Source organism: Hypanus sabinus, chromosome 10 (assembly GCF_030144855.1).
Source record: "Hypanus sabinus isolate sHypSab1 chromosome 10, sHypSab1.hap1, whole genome shotgun sequence".
Lineage (NCBI taxonomy): Eukaryota > Metazoa > Chordata > Chondrichthyes > Myliobatiformes > Dasyatidae > Hypanus > Hypanus sabinus.
In genome coordinates this window covers 101,277,425-101,303,504 of record NC_082715.1, presented here as the reverse complement: position 1 = coordinate 101,303,504, position 26,080 = coordinate 101,277,425, and the positions used below count along the sequence as shown (strand labels likewise).

The following is a 26,080-nucleotide window of genomic DNA, read 5'->3' as shown; positions in this document are numbered from 1 at the left end:
AATTCTGACAGTACTGGGGAGAAGTCAGCAGCTCAGTGGAACATGGAGAGGTATGTTTGGCACTCTCGCCTTGCTTTGCTGACTGGCAGTGTTTCTTCCCCTTTGCCATCCGATTTCAAAATGGACATTGAACCCATGAACACTACCTCAGTACTTTTTTTATTTCTGTTTTTGCACTACTTATTTTAATTTAACTATTTCATATGTATATAGTAATTCTTTTTTCTATATTTATCATGTATTGCACACATTTAACAAATTTTGTGACATATGCAGCTGATATTATACCTGATTCTGAATCTGATTCTGACTTCAATATATTCTTAAAAACCTTCCTTTTTGACCTATATTTTTCATCTGGGCTAATATGTTGTTATGGGCTTCATTATTAAGGTTTGCTTATTGATGTTCCTGTGAAGTGCCTTGGGATATTTTTTGCTATGTAAATGAATTGTTATTTTAAACACGAGGCTGCACAGTTTGTCAAGCCACATATATACAAAGGGAATGATTAACCATGGGAAGTTCACTTCACATTACACAGCCTTTCAAATAGTCAGCTTGGCTAATTCTGAATGTTCTACTTTTCAGGGAAGGCCAGATTGAAGGCTGTTATCATGAATTCTCATTATATTTTGATTGACATTAATTGACATCATATGCATCTTAGTGGACCTTTGCATGCAATTACAAGGCTGATTTGATTATTTGGGAGCTCAGACATATCTGAACAGGCAATGAAGTGCTATGCATAAGTAAAATTAGTTTAATCATAACATAAATAATGAAGTTCTCTTTCTATCTAGGATTGTGACAGTACTGGGGAGAAGGCAGCAGTTAACTGGAACATGGAGAGGTATGTTTGGCAGTCCAACCTTGCTTTGCTGACTGGCAGTGTTGGAATTAGAAAATTGTCAGCAAGAATGATTTCGTTTCTTTGTGAATATCTGCCTTTAACTTGGTTAAAAGTGACATGACAGCATTGTTCCTATGAATTTCATAAACTTCCCTCCCACGCCCACTTTGTTTCTTTCATTGTCCTATGCAAAACTCGTAAGTATGTATATATAGCTAGAGGGATGAAGACTTTTGCATGGAATTGTATTTGTCAACGTGGATCGGAGAGTGAGTTTGTAAATCTGATGGGAGCAAAGGGTATTGGGAATGTTGAGTGTGGAATGCCATGGGAGGGGTGTGGGACAGGTGGTAGAGAAGGAGTGCCAGAGGCAGGTGTGGTATGGGTGCAGACACACCCAGTCCTGACACACCGGGCAAGGTCTTTTGATTCCTAACAGTTGGTTTATTGATCTTTACAGAATGTTTCTTTGGTGCTTCCTGCTGCCTCCCCTCTCCCTTCCCCTTTTCCCAACCATAATTCCACTTTCCCTGTCCCCAGTAAAGAAACTTGTTTTTTATGTGCAGCAGCAGTACAGTGCAAGACACAAAATTACCACAGTATTGTGCACTCTAGCTTTATATATAAGTGTCTAAGATTTTGACACAGTAATATAGACCATTATCCTGTAGAGCACTGAATCAGACTCCACAAGTGAAGAAGCTTAAAGATGTTGATTTTGAAATGCAAGTCCTTGATCAATTTGATGTCTTAATCTGGGAACTCCCTGCCCTCCAGCACTGTAATCCTACCAGAAGAACTGCAGCTATTCAAGAAGGCAGTTCACCACCACTTTCTCAGGAGCAATAAGGAATGGCCAGTATACGTTGACCTTGTTAATGACGCCCAGATCCCAAAACAAATAAATTTAAACTAAAAACATCTAGACCAAACTTCTTTCAATTGCCAAGTTGGATTGACTTTGTTTATGTGTTTCTAGAATTCATTTATCCTCTTTCTTTCACAGGATATTTGACCTCTACGTTGTCTCAGGTCCGTCAGTAGGACTACCTGTACCACCACTGGACTGGACTGTTGCCAGACATCCAGTCCACCCTACTGAGCTTGAAAATAAATCAGTGAGGTCAACTTTGTGTGAATATATATTGAAGTCAGTTTAATTTGTACTTATTTCATAAGATTGCATGATAGAACCATAGAACACTACAGCACGGTACTGGCCCTTCAGCCCTCCATGTTGTGCTGACCCATATAATCCTTAAAAAATGTACTAAACCCACACTACCCCATAATCCTCCATTTTTCTTTCATCCATGTGCCTGTCCAAGAGGCTCTTAAATACCCCTAATGTTTTAGCCTCCACCACCATCCCTGGCAAGTCATTTCAAGCACTCACAACCCTCTGTGTAAAAAACTTACCCCTGATGTCTTCCTTAAACTTACCTCCCTTAATTTTGTACATATGCCCTCTGGTGTTTGCTATTTGTGCCCTGAGAAACAGGTACTGACTATCCACCCTATTTATGCCTCTCATAATCTTGTAGACCTCTATCAAGTCCCCTCTCATTCTTCTACGCTCCAAAGAGAAAAGTCCCAGCTCTGCTAACCTTGCTTCATACGACTTGTTCTCCATTCCAGGCAACATCCTGGTAAATCTCCTCTGCACCCGCTCCATAGCTTCCACATCCTTCCTATAATGAGGTGACCAGAATTGAACACAATACTCTAAGTGCAGTCTCACCAGAGATTTGTAGAGTTGCAACATGACCTCTCTACTCTTGAACTCAATCCCCCTGTTAATGAAGCCTAGCATCCCATAAGCCTTCTTAACTACCCTATCAACCTGTGCAGCGACCTTGAGGGATGTATGGATTTGAACCCCAAGGTCCCTTTGTTCATCCACACTCTTAATTAACTGACCATTAATCCTGTACTCAGTCTTCTGGTTTGACCTTCCAAAATGCATCACCTCATACTTGTCCGGATTGAACTCCATCTGCCATTTTTCTGCCCAACTCTGCAGCCTGTCTATATCCTCTTGTAACCTTCGACCACCTATAGCTCCATCCACAACTCCTCCAATCTTCGTGTCGTCCGCAAACTTACTCACCCATCCTTCCACCACTACATCCAGATAAAAATTATAAAAATCATTTATAAAAATCACAAATAGCAGGGGTCCCAGGAAAGATCCCTGCGGCACTCCACTAGTCACCGAACTCCAGGCAGAATATTTTCCTTCCACAACTACCCTCTGCTTTCTTCCTTTAAGCCAATTTTTTATTCAAACAGCCAAGGTTCCACTTATCCCATGCCTCATGACTTTCTGGATGAGTCTCTCATGAGGGACCTTGTCAAATGTTTTGTTAAAGTCCATGTAGACCCTATCCACTGGTCTACCTTCATCAATTTCTTTTGTTACCTCTTCAAAAAACTCAATCAGGCTCGTGAGGCACGATTTTCCCTTCACAAAGCCATGTTGACTATTCATGAGTAGACTGTACTTCTCCAAATGCTCATAAATCCTATCCTTAAGAATCCTCTCCAGTAGTTTGCATACCACTGACGTAAGACTCACCGGTCTGTAGTTCCCAGGTTTCTCCCTGTGGTGAACTACATATATCTGTCTGGACATGCCCCCCCTGCTGACTGCTCCTGTGGCTCCTCCCATGGACCCCGGTATAAAGGCGATTGGGGACACCACCCCGGCCTCAGTCTCCAGGATGCAGTGTGGTGGTCAATTGCTGCTTGTTTTTTCTTCCAGCCAATAAAAGCCTATATCTCGCCTCACGTCTCGGAGAGTTATTGATGATGCATCACTCCCTATTGCCTTTTTTAAACAAGGGAACTACATTTGCCATTCTCCAGTCCTCCGGTACTTCCCCTGCAGTCAAAGAGGATTCAAAGATCATGGCTAATGCTCCTGCGATCTCTTCTCTCAATTCCCACAACAATCTGGTGTGTATCATATCCGGCCCTGGGGATTTATCAATCTTAAGGTTTTTAAGAAGATCCAGCACTTCTTCTTCCTTAATCTCCACATTGTCCAGCACACAGTCCCACTCTACTTCGACCTTATCCTGATCAAGATCCTTTTCACTTGTGCATACTGAAGCAAAGTATTCATTTAGGACCTCCCCAACCTCCTCCACCTCCAGGCACATGTTGCCCTCTTTATCCTTTAGTGGTCCCACCTTCGTTCTCGTCATCCTCCTATTCTTCATGTGCGCATAGAACGCCTTGGGGTTCTCCTTAATCCTACATGCCAAGGCCTTCTTATGCCCTCTTCGAGCTCTCCTAAGTTCTTTCTTTAGCTCCTTCCTGGCTACCCTATATTTCTCATAAGCCCCTCCTACTTCCTGCTTCTTAAATCTAACATATGCTTCCTTTTTCCTCTTGACGAGTTGCCTCACATGTTTCGTCAGCCACGGTTCCCTTTTCTACCATTTTTTCCTTGCCTCAGTGGGACAAACCTATCCTGAACCCAGCTCAAGTGGTCCCTAAACTTTTCCCACATTACTTCTGTGCTTTCCCCTTTGAACATCTGTTTCCAGTTTACTCTCGCTAGTTCCTGCCTCATCCCTTCAAAGTTAGCCCTTCCCCAATTAAGCACTTTACCATTTCATCTGATTTTATCCCTTTCCATAGCAATGCTGAAGCTAAGGGAGTTGTGGTCACTAATAATTAATGGATTCAGATAAAAATTCTACCCATACTAATTTATCTCTTCAGAAATTATTTACATTGTACCTTAGGACATTCAGTCTTTCATATTTGTTACTTTATCCTGAAATTCTTCTGTAATGTTGACTACTACTTGTGTGAAGAATGATTTCCTGATATCAGTGCCCATAACAATTGAACTGTAGATATCTTTTTAAATTCTCAATCTAATAATAATAACCATTCATTACCATGCATATTCTCATAAGATCAGAAAATCCTTTTCCAAGCAGTATGTACAAGTATCTCTAGTATCTCCTCATTTTTTGAAAGCCTAACATTGGGATCAGTACTTCTCACTGCTTCTATATCTGATTGTCTTCCTTGTACACTGGTGTTGAAAACTGGATATAATATTCATAGTGTAGGTAAATCTGGTGACAATGTTTTGATTTCTGGGCAGTAAGTTCAGTCCTGTTACTCTAAAACTTTGATAATGTGTTTAGAAATCCTAATGTTTCAATATTTGAACTCACTCGAGCCTCATTCTTTTAAACTCATGGTGCCCTGATGCACAGTCTCTTTAAACACACTGGAGCTCATCCCACACTCCCTTTAAACAGACTAGGGCCTATTCCCACACTCTCTTTAAACACACCTGGGCATTATTCCTATGCTTCAGTTAAATGCATTGGGTCTTATTTTTCATTCTCTTCCTTTAAAGTCATTCAGGTCATGGGAAAATTTACTAATCTGCTAACATCTACGAAAAAGGTGAATTTAAAATATATAGGCTTAATAATCGGAATAAAGTCAATAATCAGCAAAACCTGTTAGCCCAGCATCACTTAATTCTCAAAGAAGTCATTTTATGAACTTTATTGTACTGTATATTTAATTCTGCCCTTTAGAAGGAACAATGTGTTGAAATTATATACCCCTACCGATTTAACCTAAACCCTGTAAAGTAGAAGGACAACTGGTTTACTCACCCAAAACAAAACTTGTTACTAACCCCTGGTCAGAATGAGAAATGTATAGAACTAGGGAATCTGCCTTAACCCACCAAACATTCTCTCAGCAAAGGCATTATAATTCATTCAGGCACAGAATTCCTTCCAGGACCAGACAAACCCTACAGTCCATGACATTTCACTTGACCTTCAATGGTACAGTAATTGAAGAAGAGCCCTGGAATTTCAGTGCAAACATACATTGATTGCTATTCCATTCCTCAGCAACTTGCATACCAAATCCGTGGTCTTAATGACCTGGAACCACAGTGATTGGCAAAGTATTTCATCATCTTGTCTGCAGTTATTTTTGCTCATCTCAGTTTGATTGCTGGGTTCTTCTTTGCCCTCCCATTAATCCTCTGGAGTTAATCACGGCAGAGTGAGTAGTGATTTACTTGTGTGACTAGACACTGAAAGAAGCAATTTAAGAAAAGTCTTTGTTTGATACTGAGCCATTGCTATATTGATTCAGTTATTTACTTAGGATTAGAGTTAGAAAATTAGTAAAGGTTAGGATTAGGGTTAATAAATTAGTAAAGGTTAGGATTATGGTTAGTAAATTAGTAAGGATTAGGGTTACTAAATTGGTAAATTAGTCAGGGTTAGGATTAGGGTTAGTAATTTACTTTCTCCCTCTCCAAAATTAAACAATCCTCTCAAGTACCAATACAATAGGTGCAAAGTTTGCCACTAGTCAGTAAGCAAAAGAGCTGATCAACTGGGCCACAGAGAAGTGCTGAGAGGAGTATTTAATTAAATGCTTCTGGAATTTTATAGCCTGCACATAAAGTTAAGGGGCATAGATGAGTCTGGCACCAGATGGGCAAAGGGCTTTGTGCAGAGCATGAACATTCTTTTCAATACCAACAGTCGTCATTCCATAAAGCCTCCATAAGGGAATGAAGGGTGCTTGGGATAGTGCAGGAAAATGGTACAGAAGTAAAAGATCAGCCATGATCCTACTGAATGATGGGACAGCTTGAATGGCCCATTCCTGTTACTTCTCATGCTGCTGTCACGTAGGTCGATTTCATCATTCACACCATAGCACAGGCAGCTTCTGCCAATGGTTGGAGTACTGTGGGGGCAGCTCAGTCTGTTGCAACAGAAGTTGTGGATGCTTCTCTTCAAAGGGGCTTCCTGGATGCCACAGAAATCCTCCACTGTGTTCTCCAAGAGTCAGTCAGATTGCTGAGACACTATCAGGGGGGTGAGTGTCGGTGACTCATGAATCACAAGCCTGCTGTCCTTTCCTACAACGACAGCGTTCCTGCTCCCACATTGCCAGTGCCTTGCTGTTGCTTGTCACCCTGCCAGCCCCAGGCTAAGAAGGCATTCTGAAACTAGGCCAGGAGTGGCTAATGGTTGCCCTTCAAGACCATCTGCTGTCTTCTCAATCAAACCTCAGCAGTCTTGTAGTGTCCATTCTGCAGCTGCAGAGGACGCAACTCTGTGGAGCACTAGGTCAGGCAGGGACTGTGAGAGAGGATGAATTTATCTTATATGCATATTGTCATGATTGAATGTATAGAACTGGATCTGTGTATGTGTTTTCTGCCTTTTTAAAAATGTCTCTGTAGTTAGAAAGATATTGATGCGATGGACGGTGATATAAATGAGGGGAACTGGACATCTGGTGAACAGGCTGATGCAATTGAAGTCACTGCTGTTGTCTGACCACACAACGCCCAGGCGTTGTGCTACCCTCTATCCCTTTCCTGCACTGCACTTTCCCTGCAGCTGTTACTCTTTAATCTGCATTGTTCTTGCTTTACCTTGTTCTACCTCAGTGGACTGTGTAATGATCTGATCTGTAGGAGCAGAATGCAAGACAAGCTTTTCACTGTATCTCAGTACACATGACATGAATAAACCAAACATCCATGCCAATGCCAATACCTTCAATCGCTCTGCACTCTGTCCTCCTCTCTTTCCTCTTCCTCCACTTCTCACCTGACAACTTGTACCATTGGCCGTTCCCTGAAGGTGGTGAAGGCTTGTCAGTTTGCCAAAGGTAGCAGATTACCATTAAGTCTTGATACTGAGAGAGTGGCTTAAAGGACAGAAACATTTGTAAAATGGTGAAATGCTCAATGTTTCTTACTGAAACCTGACTCGCTTTGCACATTTACTGGGTCTGGCTTTGTTGAGTTAAAAGTCAATCTTACTAGTTCATCGAAAACCGTTCTCCTGTGCTAGCTAGTGATTGGCCTGTTTAAGGAGTGTTTCATCCCTTCCACTGCCTGGGGCTTGGCTCCAAGGTGCCAGCTGATGGTGTCACAGTGCTGGCAGAATATAAAAGTAGCACGCTGAGAGCATCCGCTCTCTTTTTTTGCTTCGAGATCTCAATGGCGGACTACATCGTGACCAATGCCGCTGGACCAGTGGAAGTTTGCTGCAGTGGGAAAGGGCCTGAGCACACTTTAAATAAGTATTTGTAACTGTGTGTAACCAGAAGGGTTCAGTGTCTGTCTTGTCCTGAAAACAAATAGTTAATGTACTTACCAGTAGTGGGTGTCTTCTGTCCCCACTCACCAAACCTGTGAGTCTGATTTCACATAACAGTGTTCCAGACCACAGCCTTGGGTACTGAGTCAGTCACGGATAAACATTGTCACATAGCTGTCAGCCTTCAACTTCTCAGGTGGCCTAGGCAGAGCTGGGACCAAGGACCACTCCAGAGTGAAAGAGTTGCATCTGCTGTCTGGGATAACAAGCATTTGCCTGCATGGCCCATCGCTCATGCCCTCCCCACCAGCTGCACACTGCAATCTCTTCCAGTTGCTGCAAACAGTCATGTTCAGTGAGGTGTGTGTTAGCAAATGTGCATGCATCAAACATCACCCTGTTTAACAAAGAAGCTGCAGTCCAGGCAATCTAAACTTTGTAGCTGACTCTGCTTGTGTCTGGCAAGTGCTTCTCTGTGTAGGGAGAGAGACCTGTCGATGTTCCTTATGCAGCTGTGTATTTCAATGCAAATCATGCTTTTATCTCTTGAACTTCAAAGCACTCTGGGCAGTGGGGCCATGAAGAAGACATCCAGTAGAAATAGTCAGACGTACACAGCATGGAAGTGCAGCAAACACTAAGTCAGTCAGCATCTGTGGAGAGAGCAGGCAGGGAAACCTTTCAGATGTCCTTGTCCATCAAGAGCAAGCAAATGTGAGCACGATATCAGGAACTGAGAGTCTCAATGATCAGTTCTTTTGCAATAACAGCAACTTTTGCTGTACTGTAGGTGATTGATTGTCCTGAACTGAATGGAATTTCTCATACCCTCACCATTGACATTTCTCAATAGTCTGGAAGTTACCACTGAGTAAGACTTCAGGGGCGATAAGAACAGGTTAGAGGCTGTAAAATCAAAAGGAAATGAAAAACTGACAGATTTGAACTGAAGTACTCTTTGTCTGTCAAAATATTGGATTAACAATATAGTTTATGAGCTGTAAATACTGGACTTGTTTTATTTCTTACGTGTATCTGCACTTCACAATGGGTCAGGATAAATCTGGTACTGAAATAACGTTTGAAAATTAAAATGGCAGTTTTGTATAAATATGAGATCATCTGATGCTATCTTGACTGCTAAACTGGAGTTTTGACAGCCCTACACACTGCACTTTCCATTCTGTTTAACCCCAGAGGAGAGAGCTGACTTTTTGATGTCAGTCACTGGGTGGGGGAGGTGGGTTGGCTGCTATTATGAGATCCGGTCTCCCTCTGGTTACCTTTCTATATCTTCTAACAAAGCATCTTCAAGCTGAAATGTTAACCTAGTTTCCCTTTCCACAGATGGTGCATGACTTCTTTCATCTGCATGATGTGGTTTAAAATTGGCTTTACCTGGTGTAGATGCATGGTGGATGATTCACTGAAAGGCAATTTCCATTTTGTAAATCTCTCTGACTCTAGGTGAATAATTATCCATAATTCCATTATCTTATTGAACAGTAGAGCAGTCTTGAAGGCCATTCCTGCTCCTAATATGTTATTTTATTTCTTTAGTCATACTTTAATTTGCAGAGAATAGGAAAGGGATAACGTGGAGACCAGAGAGGGCAAATGACAGAAAAGGTGACAGTGTCAGCTGAGAGAGGGTAGTGAAAACTTACTCCCCATCACTGTTTGTCTGGGGAGTTTGTAAATAGAAGCAGGTGTATATAGGAAGAGAGTCTCCAAGAGGACCACAACCTTGCTGTAGGGTTTGGAGGATTGCGTGCCTCAATGACCAGGAGAGCTATGTTGGATGGAGTCAGGGCTTTATGCTTTTGCTTTTGGTAGGTCACTCATGCCAAACATGTCAAAGGGTAGAGGCCAGACTAAGAGTGGTCCATCAGTCCTTCAGGTTCAGGCCTAACAACCCTGACTGGTAAACAAAATTGTTATGAAAGCAGCAATGAAGAATCCTTCTACATCTGCATGTGATGGTATATCTGAGCTTCCAGCCGAAACTTGCATGACTGACAGTAGTGTAAACCAAGCTACTGACACAATGAAGGAAGCCCTGAACACTGTCAGAGATGGAGGACCTGCAGCATAGCAGGAAGAAGAGGGACACGAAAAGAGGAAGAGACAAAACTGCATAAACTGTAGATTACAAAAAAACACAGTAGTTTTTGAAAATCTGAATTAAAAAGTGAATGCAGTAAAAACTCAATGAGCCAAGCAGCAGCTGAGGAGAGAGACAGATGGTGTTAACATTATAGATTAATGATTTTAAATCAGGATATGCCAGAAATACAAGGGATTGCAGATACTGCAAGTTCTGGTGGGTTTTTTTTTTGCATCTGCCATTGCCAGTTGGAAGATAAGTTTTCTTTAACTTATGCTGGGCTCCTTTGGAAAAGACTGAGATGGAAATTGGGTGGAGAATTAAAGTGAAAGGCAATCAGGAGCTCAGGGTCATCCTTGAGAACTGAAAAGAGGTGGCTTGCAAAGTTAAAGAGCCAGAGACGGACCATGATATTGTAAGAACAAAGGGGGACATAAGCTCAAGCTACTGCATTTCATCTTCCAAACAGATATGTTACAGCTCTCAGCACTCAGCAATCCCAGAAAATGAAGTGTTTTAGCTTCCCCCAGAGCAGGCATTTGATGAAGAGTCATCAACCTGCAATGTCAATTCTACCTTTCTCTCACTGCAGAAACTGCCTGACCTCAAAGTTCAAAGTTCAAAATAACTTTATTGTCAAAGTACATATATGTCATAAGGTTTATTTTCTTGAGGGCATACACAATAAATCCAATAACCATAATAGAACCAATGAAATGGACATACAACCAGTGTGCAAAAGTCAACTAACAGTGTAAACACAAAAAGAAACAATAATAATAATAACAACAACAATAAATATATAAGCAATCAGTATTGAGAATGTGAGATGAAGAGTCCTTGAAAGTGAGTCCATAGGTTGAGGGAACATTTCAGTGATGTTATCCCTTTTGTTTCAAGAGCCTGTTGGTTGAGGGGTAATAACTGTTCCTGAACCTGGTGGTGTGAATCCTGAGGCTGCCATACCTCCTTCCTGACAGTAGCAGCGAGATGAGAGCATGACCTGATTGGCGTGGGTCCCCATTAAAGAACGCTGCTTTCCAGCGACAATGCTCTGTGTAGGTGTGCTCAGTGGTGAGTATTTCCTCCTGAGAATTTCCAGCATTCTCTTTTATTTCACTTTTACAGCAACTGCTGTGTTCTGCTTCTCATAGTTTGAGTGTTTTATGTTTGCTCTCTCTATTCTCATTCATCTTCCGCTCCTCCTCCTCCCAAAAGATCAGTTGCAATTAAAAAGCCATTCTTTCAGCTGGCTCCTCCACCATTAGTGTCATCCACCCTATAACAACACCCTTTTTGTTCTCTTTACCAACCCTTCAACTTCAAACATATCTGAAACAACAAACAATCTGCCGGAAGAACTGAGCAGATCTAGCAGCATTAGTAGGAGGAAAAGAAATGTTGACATTTGGAGTCAAAACCCTGAGTTTCCCATAGATGCTACACAACCCATTGAGACCTATGATGCTGGCTGTTTATCAGCCACTATAGGTGCTGCCTGATTTGTTGAGTTCCTCCTGCATTTTGTATACAATCTTCCAGCAGTTTGTTTGTGGCTCCATGTTCCAGCATCTGTAGTCTCTTGTGTCACAGACATATTTTATTTCCTAATTCTGATGAAGACCCTCAACACGAATATCACCTGTCTCACTCTGTCCACTTCTGATTCATGTTCCCTCATCTTACTTTTCCTGAAGTCCCCTACCAACTCTTTCATATTACCGGTATTGAGTACAGGGTTGTTGCTGCAACACCACTCAACTAGCTGGTATATCTTGCTCCTGTACACCCTCTCATCTCCATCTGAGATTCTACCAACAATAGTTGTACCAGCAAATTCATGGATGAGATTTGAGCCACACCTAGTTACACAGTCATGGGTATAGAGGTAGTAGAGCAGTGGGCTAAGCACACATCCCTGAGGTGCACCAATGCTGATCGTCAGTGAGGAGGAGATATTATCACCAATCTGCATAGATTGTGGTTTTCCAGTTAGGAAGCTGAGGATCCAGTTGCAGAGACTGGATCTCTCTCTATAGATACAGCCTAAACTGCAGTGTAGTTCAAAAAAGTGTTTCTCTTTCAGATTTAGAGTCATAGAGAAGAACAGCACAGAAACAGACCCTTTGGCCCATCTAGTAAGTGCTGAACCATTTCAACTGCCTACTCCCATTTACCTGCACTGGGACTATAGCCCTCCATACCCCACTATCAATGTATGTACCTATTCAAAATTCTCTTAAACATTGAAATTGAACTCAGATGCACCACTTGTGCTGGCAGCTCATTCCACGCTCTCATGACCCTCTGAGTGAAGAAATCTCCCCTCATTTTCCCCTTAAATAATTCACCTTTCACCCTTAACCCATGACCTCTAGTTGTAGTCCCACCCAACATCAGCAGAAAAAACATGCTTGAATTACCCAATCTATGCCCTCATAATTTTGTATACCTCTATCATATCTCCTATGTTCCAAGGAATAAGGTCCTAACCAGTTTCTAGTGCCCAAGTCTTTTTTTAAACTTTTCACTTATACAAAAGTAATTTGAATTACTGTGTAGCTGATGACTAAACTCATCTACTAGTGATAAGAGAGAGATTGTTGGGTAGACTGTTTCTTACTGTAACTAGTTTTCTAGACTGGGATGTCAGGAGATGGTGGTGGACTCCCTATAGATAACTATTAAATATATTTGAAATTGGAGATGCTGGGTGTCTGCACTTCAGATCGAGAAGTTGTCTGGATCTACTAGGACTTGACCTTTCACCAAGGTTATGTTGCAGTATGAAGGTACTCCCACCATAGTTCTTAAAGATTTTCTGAAGACTCTGGGTTCCTCCCTTTTCCTGCACTTGTACCATCAACAAGACATTGCTGCAAAACATTTGTTCGCAGATAACATTAACTAAAGAGAAGTGCTAAGTATCTGAATTTACTATATTTAGGATGACAAGCTTATTCATATGAACCCATCTTCACTTTAATGATAAGATTTCTTTTGTTTTAATGATTAGTTGTTAAGTAATATCTAAGATTTCATGACTAACACAATGAAGGACGTCTCTTTTCTCTCCATTATAACATCACGTTGTTGATTTACAGGGCAATTAATCGTAATTTACCCTTTGTGCTTCCCTATAATTCATCTGTGCTTCATAAGTGCTTGCAACATGTTTAAAAAAATTTAACTGTAAGGTTTAGTGAGGAGTTCAACTGGTTTCTTGACAAATAGTAAGAGTGTGGCTAATATAATAGAATCACTCTCAGTAAAAAGTTATTTTTAATAGGAATATCATTTTTTAAAGTCTATGCCTTTCATGAGAATTTGAACCTCTTGACAATGCTTTGTATAACCATTAACTTACAGCTGCTATAGCAACTCGTACCTTAGCAACAAACTGGTGAGGTTTTCAAAATACAATCAGGCAGTGCCTAAATTCCTAAGGGCCTGTAGTCCTTCCAACACCTTTTACTCTGTGTAGTCACAGGTGTCAAAATATTTTTCTCAAACTGATTTTGTGATAAATTCTTTGTATCTTGTAGGTTCACATGCTTTCACAGTCCAGAAAAAGACCATTCAGCCCATCAATTTCAGACTATCAAGCATCTATTTACACTAATTCTACAGTAATCTCATTTTATTCTCCCCATGAATTTGCCCATTCCTCCCCTCCCACCATAACCCCATTGTACTCCCTGATGCTTCTAATCCACACATCTCGGAAATGTGGGAGGACATCGGAGAACCCAGAGAGTAGCCACGTGGTACAGGGATAACATGCAAAATCCACTTGGGCTCCATCACATGTCAGCATCTGTGATGCCATGGTGCAGAGGCTCTGCAGAGTGCACCACTGGGCAGCCCTAGGTTCTATTTTCCTGCATTGTCATTTTACCCCTTAAGTCTTTTAAATAGTTTCATCTCTGTCTTGAATTGATGCTGTGGCTGAGGCTCCGCGGGCCCCCCAGGCCAAAGAATATCCAAAGATTTACCACCTCAGTGATTGATCACCTATTTGGAAAAGAGTGTACAAGATATGGTTCGTAAGTTTGTAGATGATACTAAAGTAGTTGGTATAATGAAGAATGAAGAAGGCAATCAATAATGACAGGGAGACCTTGCTCAGCTGAGTGAGACGGCCAAGGAACGGCAAGTGGAATTTAATTCAGATAAATGCAGGTTTCAGTTGGGAAAGTGAAATCTAGGTAGGACTTTTCAGTCCCTGGGGATGTTGTAAAACAGGGGGACATTCACTTACAGGTACATGGTTCCCTGAAAGTGAAATCACAGGCAGACAGGCTGGTCAAGAAGGATTTTCACATGCTGGCCTTGACAAGTTAGAGTACTGAGTATAACAGTTGGGAGGTTATGGTGTGTTTGTACAGGACACCAGTGGGACTGCACTTGGAGTATTGTGTTCAGTTTTGGTCACTGCACTGTAGGAAAATTATCTTTAAACTGGAAAGAGTGTAGAAAAGGCTTTTGAGGATGCTCTCAGGACTTGATGGACTGAGTTATAGCGAGAGGCTGGACAAGCTATGACTTTATACCATGGAATGAAGGAGACTGAGGGAATAGCATATAGAGCTGTACAAAATCATGAGCGACATGGGTAGGCCGAATGTGCCCAGCCCTTTTCGGGAATCAAGATCTAGAGGACATAGGTTTAAGGTGAGTGGAGAAAGAATAATAGGAAATAGAAGAGCAACTTTTTTACACAAACAGAGGTATCTATGTGGGATGAGATGTCAGAGGAAGTGGTTGAGAAAGGTGCAATAACAACTTCTAAAAGACAGTTGGACAATTGCCTGGATTGGACAGGTTTTGAAGGCTATGGTTCAAACGCTAGCAAATAGGACTAGCTGGAAGGGGCATCTTGTTCAGTATGGACCAGTTGGACCAAAAGGCCTGTTTCAGAGCTGTATAACTCTGATTTATTGAAGTAGTGATTGCCCTTACCTTAAGACCATGATGGCAGTTCCAGGCATCATCCCTGCATCTACCCTCCTAGAGTATTGTATATTTCAACAAGATCACCTATTATGTCCTGATGAAGGGTCTCGGCCCAGAATGTCGACATCACTTCTCCCTATAGATGCTGCCTGGCCTGCTGTGTTTCACCAGTATTTTGTGTGTGCCACTTATTATTTATTTAGGTCTCCTAAATATTTCCAATATCTTTACCTTCTATATATTTTTCCCATCAGAAACTTCATAATTTTGTTATTTAAAGCACTTAAAGAGATTCTGAAGTCTATTTTGTCTTCAACAGGCAGTCTGATTTAATTAAGTAAGATATATCAAGATTTGTTCTTGCATATTTTGCTATTCCGAAAGCATGGTGGCAGTTTTGTCAAATAAGGTTCTGATACTGTCTTTGGGGAACTTGTATCTTATCTCAGAGAAGTACTTGTAGTGATTTTTGAAGGAAATTCAAATGAAAAGTTTGGCATGTCCCATGGGTTACTTTTGAGGAAAATGAATAATTTTGGATAGATTCACTGTAACTGTGCATTTAATATTAATGGCTCTAGAGATAAATACTAATTAAACACACTTGATCCTGGACCTAAGGCACCAATTGCTTATTTAATATTTTCCTATTTTGTACTTCTTACATTAAGCAATATAAAAATGACATCATGTTGGTTCAGATGGTGATTACAACTTTGTTGCTTCTGATAGTCTCTGGTCTCACTCTAAAATCAATGGCAAAGCTAACTAAAAAAACTGTAAGAGATAGAAGCAGAATTAGGCCATTCAGCACTTCGAGTCTGCTCTGCTGTTCTATCATAGCTGATTGATTATCCCCCTGAACGCCATTCTCCCGCCTTCTCTCCATAACATTCGATGCCCTTACTAATCAAGAACCCATCAACCTCTGCTTTAAATATACTTACTAACTAAGGCTCCACAGCTGTCAGTGGCAATGGATTCCACAGATTCACCACCCTTAAAGAAGTTGCCCATCTCTCTGTTCTAAAGGGACGTCCTTCTATTTTGAGGCTGTTGCCTGTAGTCCCAGAATTGCCCACAAAAGGAAACATCCTCTCCACATCCAAATTGAATAGAACCTTCCAAATTGATTTGTTTCCTCTCTCCTCACTTACCATTTCGGAGCTCAGCATCCTCATGAAACCCATTATTCTTGACCACTAGTGATCTCTACCGGCTGCAAGCTAACCAGTATGAATGCTTCCTCTTGCCTTCCTACTCTGCATCCATCCATCACCATCCCAATGCACACATGTACACATAGTTTTTAAAACTACCATTACTTCTTTAGCAAGACAGTGGTGAGCCTGTGGAATTCATTACTACAGGCAGCTGTGGAGGACAAGCATTTATGTATATTTGTGTATGTAGAGGTTGATAGATTCTTGATCAATCTGGGCATGAAGGAATACGAAGGGGGAAGGCAGAAGATTGGACCTGAGAGGAAAAATGGATCAGCTATGGTGAAATGGTAGAGCAGACTCAATGGGCCAAATGGCCTAATTCTGTTCCTATATCTTATTGTCTTATTATATCTCTGACTCAAAAAATAAAAGCCTTCCACTCTTCTGTTCTTGCAAACTACTGAACATCTCCAAACTTCTACCACTAGTCCATCATGGTTTCGGAGCAGCCCACAGAGTCCACTCACTACTCACAGATAGCCACTCACCTATCAAAACTGCTGCACTCACCAAGAGGAACAAGGACAGTAGGTGCATGTGCACATCTGTAGATTCCCTTCTGAACTTTGGTTCCCTCTTATGGTTTATATATTTAATACATCTTCAGGAAATAATACTGGGCTATTGAACAAGTCCGACCACCAGATGAGATCTTAGATTGACGGAGCATCAATTTGTAATAAAAAAAATCTTATTATGTTGCTACTATATATTTAACTGAGCACTTGTGTCAGTTATGGCTTAAATAGATTTATGCCAGAACTATTTTGGTGCCCGGGTAGAAATTATAAAATCATAATGATTTCTATTATTCTTAAAATTTAAAATTCATATCACACTACACAGTTCTATTTTGGAAACAATTAGTTTCTGTAATATTTGCTTGACCCTGTAGTGGTCTAGCATATTCCATTAATTTGAGCTCAACATGGGCACAATAATATTTGCAAATAGCATTAAACCAAAAGATAGATGTTCAGTATAGAACCTCAGCCAGCAGCACTGATATATCGTTTAGTAATGTCATTACATTCTACAGTTGGAAATTGACGTCAATCTTCCTTTGATGTAACTCCTTTGTATCTAATTTCTAACATGAGCTAGTAGGTACCATGACTCAAAGTCTTGGGTCACTTCATGCATACAACATGATTCTCACAATCTGGCCATGTTCTTCCAATTTTCATCCAAAATCATCAAATTTCAATTGAATAGGTCTTAAAGACAAACCACCATTCTATCAAATTTCTAGGCAATTGAAGTTCTCTAAGTTACTATCATATTTTGGAATACAATAGATAAGAAATGCTTTGTTATAGCTTTTTAAAAACTAGTTTCCTGGAATACTATTAAAATACTATCCTCACTGAGACTGTAATGTATTGTTTGTTTATTTGGGCAGACTGTTTTGGTTCTTGGGAAGTTTCCTCAGCCGACTTTGACCGGTTGGTTAAATTGGAAGTGGAAATGGTTTAATATCATTACTTAAGTAAGAACTGTATAATTTGAGTTTCTTTTTTTCTCCCCTTTTGTTGTCTCAATTGGTTAAGATTATTTGAATCAATTTTATGCTCGAACATCTTCTAATGAGATCTACAGGAACACGGAACACATCAGTAAATTGGTGGAATGGCTACATTGTTATGCTTATTGTTCCATTGATGTTCATGATCAGATTCTAGGTTGGTGTATATGACAGATATCCAGAACAAAATTAATCATGTCGTCCTTCCTTTTGCAATAAATTGCAAGCAATTGGTTGTTTGTGTTTGGAAGGCAGAAATATGTTCATTCACTAATTAGCATAGAATTATTAAATCATTGAAATCACCCATAACTTTATATATCTAAACCAATTTGTTTTTTAGCCTTCTGCACTCCAGGTAGAGAAGCCTTCTATCTCTCACCATAACTGAACTGCACCATCCAAGGCAACACTATGATGAATCTCCTTTGCACCATCTCCCTTTACCCTGGTACCTACAGCTGCATGAGATACTTCAGCTAAGGTCTGACCAAGGTTTTATGAAGTTGGTGCATGAACTCCTACTTCTGTATTTGTTGTTCCAAATAATGCAGGTCAGTGTTCTATATGTCTTCCTAACAAATTGTCTACCTGCATTACACACAAAATGTTGGAGGAACTCAGCAGGCCAGGCAGCATCTATGGAAAAGAGTAAACAATCGGCATTTTGGGCCGAGACCCTTCATCAGGACTCAAGTCTCTCTGCATTACCACCTCCAAGGAACTATGATACTATGGACATAGTATTTGATTATATTCATGGTCCCTCTGTTTTTCAATAGTCCTTAAGACCATACTATTCACAATTATGCCCTACATCATTAATGCTCCCAATATTTATCTGGATTAAACTCCATCTGCCATTTTCAATCCATTTTCCCAAAACATTGATCTGGACCCTAATTCTACCTTCCATGCTATCCATTAATCCTTGCATCATCTGAAAACTTGCTTACAGTATTTTATCTCCCACATCCGCATCCAAGCCATTCATGCATAATTACAAACACCAAGGGTCCAGTCTCCAGTGCTGTCGGGTTCCACTCATTACAGGCACCTAACACAAAAACAAAATTACCTTCTATCTCCAATTACCAAGCCGATTTTAGATCTAGTTCATTAACCTGCCCTGGATCTTATGATCCCTGATGTTTTGAACTAGTTTCACATGAGGGAGCCTGCCAAACACCTTACTAATGTCAATGTAAGTCATATCTACTATCCTGCCCTCATTGAAACCTTTGATTACCTTTTTAATCAATCAACTGGGTTAAACAAGATCTACCCTTGAAAAAGCCATGTTGGCTGTCTCTGATCAATCCCTGTCTTTACAAGTGATTATTAATGCTGTCTTTCAGAATTTTTTCCAGTATCTCCTCTACCACTGACGTGAGGATCACAGTTCTATAGTTATCAGTGTTTTTACTGCTCAACTGATGGATCCTGATACTTTTGTGAACCAAAAGTTCTTTGGAAGTCACGAGTGATTCATACAACTTTTTGCTTATGACTGTTTCATTAACTGCTACAAGGGCAGAAAATGAACAAAGTGAGAGCTGAGAGAATAATGAAAAGACAAAGGAGAAAGCAGTCTTGGTCGTCTCATACCCAGACTAGAAATAATGAATATTTTAGTGATAATCACTGACCTATTTAGCCAGATTCAAAAGCCATGACACCTGCCACTGAAAGCTAAGAAGTTTCTAGAAAAAAAAAGAAGCAACTGTAAAGTAATTACTGGAAACTTCACTGAGCCATTTCGTGTATAGATGATAATATAAAAATACAAGCAAGTGCAGGAAAGTTAAACTATGAGGAAAATAACGATTATAGACTGTAATCCAACAGAGCTACCCATCAGGGTAGAAGTTGTCCTCCTTGGGGCCAGTATAATAGTGGATCCTCATTGTCCACTGCTTCTGAAATTCTGTTCAAGTAATTTCAATGTAACAGAATTTCAGAAGCAGAATACAATTTGCAATTGTTGCTCTCATGCATGTAATTCCCTGCACTGGGAGATGAGCTTTTACCCCACCAAATAATATTATTCACAAAGCAGAAAGAAATCACTCTCAGGCATTGCAAGAATTATTAAGAGGTGGAAAAACGGCACTTCACTTATAAGGAGATTATATTTATTGGAATAAAAAACCACACTGTCCCGCTTTCTGTTTTATGGTATAATATGAAACTCTGAAAGTGATCTTGTGATGATTAAAAACTAAGGAGAAGTTGAAAGATTTGCTTTGATTTTAAAATTGATTCAATGCATATTATAAAGATATAATCTAAGTTTATTTTGCTCTTGTTTTAATATGCTCATGATATCATCTGATTCTTCATGAATATAAATACGTGGTTAATTAGACCTTCACTAATGTGGGCAACTCATCTTTTTTGAACTATTTTCAGCTTCGTGCTCCACCCATATTGCTATTTCATGCTCAGACAGAACAGGATAAAAGCTACGGAGGAAGAGGGACAATTGACATTTCCGGTCAAGTCCTCGCATCAGGATTGAAGTTGTAGCCCGAATAAAGAGATGAGAGGGTGAGGCGGCGGAGGTGGGGGGTGTGGTTGACAGGTGATTTGTGTCGCAGGGAATGGAATGGCTGCTGAGTGTGCCGGGCTTTAGATGTTTCAAAAAGGAGGGAGAGGGAGGCAAAGGAGGTGGGGGAGTGGCATTACTAATCAGGGATTGTATCATGGCTGTAGGAAAGAAAGAAGGCATGGGGGGATTACTGAGTCAGTGTGGATGGAAGTCAGAAACAGGAAGGGGCAGTAACTCTACTGGGTGTTTTTATAGACCGCTCCAATAACAACAGACAAATTGATGAGCAGATAGGGAGGCAGATTCTGGAATGGAGCAAAAATAATAGGGTTGTTGTGGTGGGTGATTTTAACTTTCCTAATTTTGACTGGCAAGGGGTGGAGTTTGTTAGATGTGTTCAGGAAGGTTTCCTGACACAATATGTAGGTAAGCCTACAAGAGGAGAGGCTGTACTTGATCTATTATTGGGAAATGAACCTGGTCAGGTGTCAGATCTCTCGGTGGGAGAGCATTTTGGAGTTAGTGACCACAACTCTGTATCCTTTACCGTAGTGCTTGAGAGGGATAGGAGCAGACAATTTGGGAAAGCATTTAATTGGGGTAGGGGGAAACATGATGCCAAGAACTTGAGAACATAAATTGGGAGCAGATGTTCTCAGGGAAATGCACAGCAGAAATGTAGCAAATGTTCAGGGAACATTTGCATGGCGTTCTGCATAGGTATGTTCCATTGAGGCAGGGAAAGGATGGGTGGGTAAAAGAATTATAGTGTACAAAGGATGTAAAAATTCTAGTTAAGAAGAAAAGAAAAGCTTATGATGGGGTCAAGAAACTAGGTACTGTTAGAGCTCTAGAAAATTACAAGGGTGCCAGGAAGGAGCTCAAGAATAAAATTAGGAGAGCTAGAAGAGGCCATGGGAAGGCCTTGGTGAGTAGGATTAAGGAAAATCCCAAGGCATTCTACAAGTATGTGAAAAGAAAGAGGATGAGCTGTGTGAGAATATGACCAATCAGGAGCGAGAGTGGAAACATGTGCATGGAGCCTGAGAAGGGAACGGAGGTACTTAGTGAATACCTCCACTTCAGTATTCACCAGTGAAAAGGACCGTGGCTATTGTAGGGATCTCTTACAGCGGACTGAAATACTTGAATGCATAGACATCAAGAAAGAGGATGTGGTGGAGCTGTTGAAAGGTATCAATTTAGATAAGTCGCTGGGACCGAATGAGATATACCCCAGCCTACTGCGGCAGGCAAGGGAGGAGATTGCTGAGCCTTGGGCAATGATCTTTGCATCATCAATAGGGACGGGTGAAGTACTAGAGGATTGGAAGGTTGCAAATGTTCCCTTGTTCAAGAAAGGGAGTAGAGATAACCCAGGGAATTATTGGCCAAGTGTCTTACTCTGGTAGTGGGCAAATTGTTGGAGAAGATCCTGAGAGGTAGGATTTTGAGCATTTGGAGAGACATTATCTGATTAGGGATAGTCAGCATGGCTTTGTCAAGGGCAGGTTATGCCTGAGGAGCATGATTGAATTATTTGAGGATGTAGCAAAACAGATTAATGAAGGTAGAGCAGTGGATGTAGTGGATGGATTTCAGCAGGGCATTTGATAAGGTACCTCATGCAAGACTCATTCAGAAAGTAATGGGGCATAGGATTCCAAGGAGACCTTGCTTTGCGGATCCAGAATTGGCTTGCTCTTAGAAGGTAAAGGGTGGTTGTAGATGGTTTGTATTCTGGATGGAGGGCAGTGACCAGTGGTGTTCTGCAGGGAGCTGTTCTGGGACCCCTCCTCGTTGTGATTTTTATAAATGACCTGAATGAGGAAGTAGTAGGGTAGGTTAGTAAATTTGCTGATGACATAAAAGTTGGGGGTGTTGTGGATAGTGTGGAGGATTGCCAAATGTTTCAGCAGGACATTGATAGGATGCAGGTTGACAGTGTTGTTAAGAAGGCATATGGTGTATTGGCATTCGTGAACCGTGGGATTGAATTCAAGAGCTGTGAGGTAATGTTACAGCTATACAAGACCTTGGTCAGACCCCACTTGTTCAGTTCTGGTCACCTCACTACAGGAAAGATGTAGGTACTGTGGTGAACTACATTTTCCTGTCTGGACACGCCCCCTGCTGAATGCTCCTGTGGCTCCTCCCACAGACCCCTGTATAAAGGCGATTGAGGCCTGAGCCCAGCCTCTCTGTCTCCAGGATGTAGCATGGTGGTCACTCACTGCTTGTTCCTTCTTCCAGTCAATAAAAGCCGATATCTCACCTTTACGTCTCAGAGTGAGTTATTGATGGTGCATCAGGTACTATAGAAAGAGAGCGGAGGAGATTTACAAGGATGTGGCCTGAATTGGAGAGCGTGCATTATAGGTTGAGTGAACTTGGCCTTTTCTCCTTGGAGTTGATTAGATAGAGGTGTATAACTGTTGAGAAGCATTGATTGTGTGGAGAGCCAGAGGCTTTTTCCCAGGGCTGAAATAGCTAACATGAGGGGGCATAGTTTTAAGGAGCTTGGAAGTAGGTACAGGGGGGATGTTAGGGGTAAGTTCTACACATGGAGAGTAGTGTGTGTGTGGAATGCACGGCAAGCGATGGTGGTTGAAGAGGATACAATGGAGTCTTTTAAGAGACTTTTAGATAGGTACATTGAGCTTAGGAAAATAGAGGGCTGTGCACTAGGGAAATTCTAGGCAGCTTCTAGAGTAGGTTACATGGTTGGCACAACATTGTGGGCTGAAGGGCCTGTATGGTGCTGTAGCTTTCTATGTTCTATATGGGGAACTAGGTGAGGAAGCGGATGATGAATATGTGGACACAGATAGTGAAACAAGGGAGGTGAAGCTGGAAGATAGAAACTGGTCTGTGACCAGCATAGACAGACAGGGAGACATAGCAAAGGGGCAAATGGAGCCTTCTGATGAAGGGCCTGCCTGGCCTGCTGAGTTCCTCCAGCATTTTGTGTGTGTTGCTCAAATAGAGCCAGATTGGGAGTGGGGAGGGTGAGACAGCAATAGAAGCAGGAAGGAAACAGAAGTGGTGGCAGAATCTTGAATCTGATAAAATGGGCAAACTTGGGTTGTTTTCTCCTGAGCAGTGGAGGCTGAGGGGAGATCTGATAAAGATTTATGAGAGGCATAGATAGAACACATGGACAGTATCTTTTTCCCAGGGTTGAAATGTCTAATACCAGAGGGCATACATTTAAGGTAAGAGAGGGTGGGTTCAAAGGAGATATGAGGGGCAGGTTTTATACACAGAGTGTGGTAGATGGCTGGAATGGACTGTCTGGGCTGCTGGCAGAGGGAGACACTGTCTGGGCTGGTGGGCGAGGGAGACACTGCCTGGGCTGTTGGGAGAGGGAGATACATAAGGACTTTTAAGAGACATTTAGATAAGCACAGTGAGGTAAATAGAAAGATAAGGACATTGTGTAGATAGAAGGGGCTAGTTTAGTTGGCCATTTGATTACTAATTTAATTTAAGGACCTGTTCCTGTGCTGTACAACAGTACTGTGCAAAAGTCTTAGGCACGTACATAAAGCTAGGGTGACTAAGTCTTTTGCATAGTCTGTATTTGTCAACATAGAGTGGATTGTGAGCTCGTAAATCTTACAGGAGGTAAGGATGTTGGGAATTATAAAGGTGGAGCACTGCAAGAGGGCTGTGGGACAGATGCCAGGGAAGGAGTGCCATGGATGCAGACATGCCCAGCCCTGAAACAGCAGGCAAGGGCATCTGATTCCATAAAATTGGTTTATTGATCATTACAGAACATCTCTTTGCTGATTCTTGCTCCCTCCCCTCTCCCTGCCTCCTTCCCACTCTCAGTCCACAATAGAGACCAAATCAGAATCAGATTTGTCATCACTCTCATATGCAGCAGCAGTCCAGTGCAATTCTAAAGCCTACTCCAATACCGTACAAAAGTCTTAGGCAACTGAGCTATACACTGTATATGTGCCTAAAACCTAGACAGAGAGAGAGAGAGAGAGAGAGAGAGAGAGAGAGAGAGAGAGAGAGAGAGAGAGATGGAGAGAGAGAGAGGGAGGGGAGAGAGAGAGGGAGGGAGGGAGGGGGGAGAGAGGGAGAGGAAGGGAGAGAGAGGGACAGCGAGAGAGGGAGAGAGAGGGAGAGGGAGGGGAGAGGGAGAAGAAGGGAGAGAGAGGGAGAGGGAGAGAGAGAGAGAGAGAGAGAGGGAGAGAGAGAGATGGTAGGCAATGGTCCAGGTGCAGGTCAATGGGACTAAAAGGAAGTATAACATTTTTGCACAGACTAGAGGGGTCAAAGGGCACATTTCTGTGCTATCATGCTCTTTGACTCTATGATGCTCTGACTATTGCGTCTCCAAGACATGGTATTGAAATGGCTCAATGGTTGATGTATGGAATAGGCGACACTAATCCATACGACAGAAGGTGTATCAACGCCGAGGGGCAGAGGGGTTCAACGCTGCTGCCAACTTGGAGATTAGGTGAGCTCTAGATGAGATGGTTGAAAACTGGCTCAGTCAGCCGAGCTTTTCACTCTCTGACCATGCTACTGTAAGGAACTATGGAGGGCATCAAGGACCCTATGAGGGTTGAATGCCTGACAAAGCAAAACTTGCGATTCCAGGGTATGAAAGTAGAATTTACAGTAAAGGTTAAATGACAGTCCTGATATATTTATGTGAATTAAGACAAGTAAAATATGAAATAAGGTGCTGGAATAGGTTGCTTAGCTAGCAAAACTTGGTCTACCATTCAATAAGGGAAAATTGTTTAAATGTGAGCAAATCATCTTCTCTGACGTGGATTTAAAATGTAATATCACAATGATGACAGCTCACTGTGCTGTGATTTTGTGTAGCTTTGTACTTTTTAATGCACGACATTGATGGAGCGTCAAGGATTACTACAGATATTAAAGTGTAGAAGGATGTGAAATTCCAGTGGTTGAAAGCCATTATTATTAACTATTCATTTAAAAGATGCAACCTAATTTTATTGATACAATATATTATTGTCAAAAATTGCACCCTGGAGAGTTTTAGCTAGATGGCTGTCTCCCTCTCTTTCTAGGTACAAAACAAATGATAATAAATCCAGAAACAGAATCCACATTGTATTAGTAATGATTTCAAAAGATTTTTGCCAAATGGATCAAATAACACAGACTGCAATTTGCCTTCCCGGTTCTGTGAAGGAAACTCCAAGTGCCATTGTTTATACTATGAGTTAATCATGACAAGCAGTTCACGTCAAACCACCAATGTTTTGTTCTTTTGCTTTTAAGGCAAGAAATCATTCAGTCCTCCAGGGAGTCTTCTCTGAGACAAGTTTCACGAATATGTCTTGCAAAGTACAATCATTTTGATTTTGAATGTCTCTCTTGCAAAACCCTGCCTTCCTGGCAGTTATTTTGCAAAGATTATATGTGTGGCAGCAAATGGAAATTTCATACCTTCCATCCAGGTCTGAACTACTGCATCAATTCACATCATTCCCCTCCCTGAATTCAATGTAAACTTTGACCTTGGATGTAAGGCTGGAAGAAGATGGGGGAAAGCAGGAAGCATTTTCAAGTACACTGCTGCTTCAACATGATGCTTCTTTACCTTCAGCAATGTGCTATATAATTTTAAAACGAAACTCTCAAAGGACCAATGTTTCACTGAATAATTGTTGATGCCTCTCTCTTATGGACGGTGTAAATTCAAAAGTAATTAATTAAATAAAAATATT

General features: G+C 41.3%; 1 long non-coding RNA gene across 1 annotated transcript; it reads left to right on the top strand.

Annotated features, from left to right (window-relative positions):
* On the top strand, window positions 1–26,080 carry LOC132400890 (uncharacterized). The gene is made up of 6 exons (XR_009514424.1): window positions 1–50; window positions 807–856; window positions 1,863–1,974; window positions 10,991–11,164; window positions 20,210–20,347; window positions 25,632–26,080. It is a non-coding gene; the product is annotated as an uncharacterized LOC132400890 (long non-coding RNA).